The sequence below is a fragment of the Sceloporus undulatus genome, chromosome 1, assembly GCF_019175285.1.
Source record: "Sceloporus undulatus isolate JIND9_A2432 ecotype Alabama chromosome 1, SceUnd_v1.1, whole genome shotgun sequence".
NCBI classification, from domain to species: domain Eukaryota; kingdom Metazoa; phylum Chordata; class Lepidosauria; order Squamata; family Phrynosomatidae; genus Sceloporus; species Sceloporus undulatus.
Window position 1 is genome coordinate 168,587,957 of NC_056522.1, and position 5,451 is coordinate 168,593,407.

At 42.0% G+C, this 5,451-nt stretch overlaps 1 protein-coding gene across 1 annotated transcript in view; it reads left to right on the top strand.

Moving 5' to 3' along the window:
- COPS8 (COP9 signalosome subunit 8) overlaps positions 1 to 5,451 on the top strand; it is a 306,096-nt gene that overhangs the window by 295,763 nt on the left and 4,882 nt on the right. The window lies entirely within an intron of this gene.

Genomic DNA, 5,451 nt, shown 5'->3' on the forward strand with positions numbered 1-5,451 from the left:
CGCGTCCAGCAGAGTTGTTCAGGGTGGTCAGGGAGCTGACTCAGCTCCCTCCCGCCCTGAACCAGATCCTTGAACCTTCTAAGGCCTGCTGCGACCAATTTAATAACTTCTTCGTGGATAAAACCTCTCGGATAAGCGAAGGTCTTAACGCCAACATTCAAGCAGAACCTAGTGTAGTGTAGTCCACAATTAGACCCAATACAAAGATATTTCTTCAAAAATACATTCAGATTTCAACTGCTACTTCTTTTTCTTTTTCCTTTATTTTTCCCCCTTTTAGACTATACCATAACATCTAAATTGCCTTTTCTATTATATATATATATATTTGTTTATATAGATTCCACCTCCCACCGATAGATGGCGCTGAGTTTCAATTTCTCTAGCCCCTACGGTCTATCTTTGAGCTTGGTATTAGGTACTTTTGTCTATTAAGAATGTAAAAAAAAAATGTCTCTACTTCCGTCTTCTTCCCCTATACCTCGTGTGGGATGACCTTGAAAACGCCAAACGTCTGTATTTATCTTTTTAGACCTTATTTAATCTCTCTTTACCCTTATTTGGCAACTTATTAACTTTTCCCTTAGGAATTCCCCGACTTTCCCAATATATCTCCTTCTTTCAATAATCAATTCGGTATTAAAGCCTTCAGACTTAACCCACCGTCTCTTTTCTCCCTTCTCTATCTCTGCCCTCCCTCTGATCTCCACACTCCAGCCTCTTGAAACTCGGTCCTCCGTCTCTTTCAATAACTCATTCCTCTCTCCTTTCCCGGTCTCCTGGTTCCCGTCCTTCAACTTCTTCCCCCGGCTCGCCTCCGCTCTTCACTCCCAGTCTCCAGGTTCCCATCCTCCGACTCCTTTCCCCGGCTCACCTCCGCTCTCTGCTCCTGGTCTCCTGGTTCCCGTCCTCCGACTCCTTCCCCCGGCTCGCCTCCGCTCTCCGCACCCGGTCTTCTGGTTCCCGTCTCCGACTCCTTTCCCCGGCTCGCCTCCGCTCTCCGCTCCCGGTCTCCTGATTCCCGTCTCTGAACTTCCCTTCGGCTCGCCTCCACTCTCCTCACCCGGCCTTTTGGATCTCTCCGCCGCCTCCTTCCCTTCTTCCTCCCTCTTCGCCAACTTTCCCTGGCTTTCCTCCGTCCTCCAATCTTTGACTTTTCTTCAGTTTGCAAATCTGCCAATCTCCTCTACAATAGTTTCTTCATCTTTAAAAAGAATTCTTTTCTGGCTTCTCCAATTCCGTTTGGAACTTAGTTTTAATATTTCTTTGTTTCTTAATATTATTTCCTTGTTACAACTTGTTTCCGTTTGTCAGTCCTTCCAGCTCTTTCTCCCGCTTTATTACTCCTTTAATGTTCTTTCCAATGCGTAAAGATCCAGATTTTATTAATTAATCACTCTGGTAGAGTTTATTGCAAAAGGTTAATGCATCCACTGTAAAGGTTTTCAAAATTAGTGTCTATTTCAAGCCTTTAAAATAGTTGGATGCGTCCTGTGAGCCATAAAATGGCGGCACTAGTTGCGGCTGTGTATTGCTCCACGGTCTCCTCCGACATACCTTAGGAGAGAAATTGGTCTTATTTTCTCTATCCTTATGTCGGGAACTAGACTCCAGAGAGCACCTCTGATTCCCCAATAACGAGGGGAATTCTTGACTGCCTTTGGAAACCTCCAAATAGCAGTCCTAACACCGCAGCTGGCAGATCTCTCCCAGCAGCTATTCTGGAAGAGACCTATTCGGACGCCATGCCAAACCGGAAGTCCCATTCTTTTTAAATCTCATTCACATAACTCCGCAATTTTTTAAAAAAATCACACACACACAAACACAAGCATACTGGGTAGGGAAATTGAATTAAAGATGAGAGCAGAAGAGAGCACAAAGGGCCAGCAGTAGCCCGGTCGCACTAATGGAGGGATGTGTAGTAGGGGATGCTCCCAAACCACTATGTATGCATTTCGCTTCATTAATGCAATCACAGCAAGAACTGGGGAGAGAGCATGTGTGATAAACTCCTTTGTTTGCATCCTTACACCTGAGCAACAGAAGCTTATCCAAAACAACTAGACCAGAAAGTGTTCTGGACAGTGCCATTAAAAAACTGCACTAAGAAATGAACTAAATTTCAAGGCAGATGAATGCATTTATCTTCCAAGTAATTCACAAACTAGGCACAGTTGGGCTATCATGGATGCAACCAACTCCATCTGGGCCAGATTGCAAAAGGGCCCTGATTATAAAGAAAATCTCTACTGGGTGGTGCTGTAAAAATACAATGAAGGTGGAGAAGAAATCTTCCTTTGCTGCTGTCACCATCAACAAACAGGCTCAATAATGGGCTTTAATCTCTGTTTGATCAGCTTTGCCATGAGTCCTCCTTCATCTGCATTCTAGCCTTCATCCCATTTGTTTCATTGCCCTTAGCTCAGATATATACACTCTTTCCTCTGCAAAGAGGAAGAGTGTGCTTAGGTTGCATCAGCTATCTGGGACATGTTGAGGTTCACCAGAGGACCACCAACAAGAATATCTGCTACACCAGCCAGAAAAAAATCACATCATAAACCCACCATTAGCCTTCAGCACTGGACCAATTTAATGGATACCTCATGTTTCACAGGAGGAAGTTTCTTAAAGCCTAAACTAAACACTAATAATAATTATATAACCATGGGAAGGGAATAATAATAATAATAATTATTATTATTATTATTATTATTATTATTTGTATACCGCTTTTCCTTAGATCAAAGCGGTTTACAGACTGATAAAACCGTTACAACATCTCATAAAATAGATAAAATGCAAAATACAAATTATATAAAATCTAAAAAACAATCATTCAAGAGTGTAAGGCAGCGAGTCAATGGGATTGGGAGTGTACAACTTCATTTTTCAGCAGGGAAGGCTAGACAGAAGAGGAAGGTTTTAAGCCTCTTTTCAAATGTTGTAAAAGTTGTAAAATATGCAACTGTAAGGCCATTTTGGGAGAAAAGATCATTGGACTAGGTAGACCTTTGGTCTGAACCTACTGGTACATGGCTCTTAAATTCTTAAAGGATATTTCTATGACAGCAAAACAAGTTTCCAAGTCATTAATGAGAGATGTTCACTTTGGGTTTAACTTTTTTTAAAAATAAAGTATGTCACTGAAAAGAAAGATTGTGTTAAATTTTGTCATCACAAGCAAGAACAAATTTACCATGTTCCTCTTTGCTGTGAGAAAATTATTGAAAACTGTGCAGGATACTGGCAAGTTTTTTTTTTAAAGAAAATAGATCAATCAATAGTGTAGTCTCTAAGGCAAATAATTAAAGCATGCAAAATAGACACTCAAAATAGAGGGGAAGAGCGCTAATACAGTTGGCCCTTCTTATACACGGATTTGTTATACACGGGTTCAAGCATACACGGTTTGAAAATGTTCAAAAAAAGTATAAATTTCAAATATCAAACCTTGATTTTCTGTTTTTTATAAGGGACACCATTGTGCTATGTCATTATATCTAATGGGACTTGAGCATACACGGATTTTGTTATACACGGGGGATCTTGGAACCAAATCCCAGCGTATAACAAGGATCCACTGTATAGAGAATTAAGCAGATTACAGCAGGAAAGGCTATTTCCATGGAGAGGATAGCTAGCTAGCTTTTGGAGCCTGGGGAACATGGAATGCAGGGAGGAGAAGCAAAAAGATGTTAAATTCTCCACCTTCAGATTACCGCCACCCTGCTCAGCTGCATAGGCCACTGCCATGGTGTGTTTTGCCTATGTGTTGGGCTGAAACATGCTGAGATAGCCCCATGAATGTCAGGGATGCCATAACGGTATCAGCTGCCCCAGAGCCAACAGTCTCAGCATGCATTTTTGTCTGCAGAACAATCATTTTTGGGTGGTGGGGGAATCCCTCAAGATCAAATCTGACACCATATCCACCAACTCAGGTAATGGGATGATCAATAGAAGTACTAGAATACCTAATTAATCTCAAGGTATAAATACTGAAGGCTGGCACTCAGGGGGATATGAAATCCAGCTGGGATGGTATGGTAATGGGCAATGGGGATGGGAATCCCTAAAAACAGCATTCCCTTGCCCTATCCCTGGCATATGTCCTGGTGAGGCAGCTGGGAGAGAAAAGTTGGGATTCCCCTCTGACAGGACTCTGTAGGCAGAGACTGACTCTTCCCTCCCCTCCAGGTCAGCATGATGTCTACCAGAGCATCTTCCTCATTCCCAAGTTAATTGTAGATAAGAGAAGTTTTGCTTGGGACTGGACTGCAATTCATCATCAAAGCCAACAAAGCAGATGGCAAATTGGTTAAGGCAACCAAGGACAATTATTTTTAAATAATTGATATGCTCTGCCTTTCTTCCAATATGTTCAGTGGTCGGAAGAACCAAAAGGGCAGAACAGGTGTAAGATCTTGTTCTTCTCTTCCACTGACCTGTTAGTCCCCACAATACCAACCTCATTCCCATGATCACACTAATACAGGCCTCCCCAGCTGGACTGACAAATGTCCCACTGTCTCCCGCAATGTCAGTATGGCAGCTAACAAAGAGAGTGGGGTAAATGAAAGTAAACCACTCTTACCAGCCTGCTCTGCTGTTTTGACAGCAACACTTGCCAGTTTAAAATGCCTTTGGTCCTCCCCAAAAGCTGATCCCTTCCCCTAGGAACCAATTCCTTCTCTGGCTTCTGAAGGTCAGGCAGAGCTATTAGATAATACTCTTCTCTTGATGTAAGGGCCCCTCGTGGGAAAATATGCTTTCTTTTTAATTTCACAGCAGCAAAAGAAGGAATAAGGAAAAAAGAACAGTGTGCAGACTTGAGTCTCAGCCACAAATCCACTTAAACAACAGGAGTTTATCTCCATTCACACTACGGACGTACAACATTATGATCCCAGTTTAACTCCCATGGTTGCCTCCTATGGGATCCTCCTGGGGTTTGTATAAGTTTCGTCAGAGGATCCAGGGAGAAAATCCCCTCTCTCCACTGCTGGTTCTACGACTCCACAGGATATAACCAGAGATTTTAAAGTGGAACCATTATGCTGTAACTATAAAATGTGAAAAGGCCTCATAAGAGAATGGCACTGAAATCACCAAAAAAGGATTTTAAAAAAGAGGGGAAAGCCTCTTTTTTTCACTAGATGGCACTGTTGCTCTCTGTGGAAGCCAAAGCAGAAGAGGGGACACCAAATATTGCTTTAAACATTCCCAACCATCTGCTAATTGTTTAATGTGCATACACTGAAACGCTGTGATGGAAAGTTTTCAGTGGAAGACATTTATTTTGTGTCCTTTATCTTCTGAGCCCACTGCTATAAGAACCATCTCTGACAGCAAAATCAGGAACATAAATAATTTGATTGGTTTCCATTGAAAAGTGCAAGTGGTTTTTCTCTATTCCATAAATGGAATGATTCAACATCTTTATCA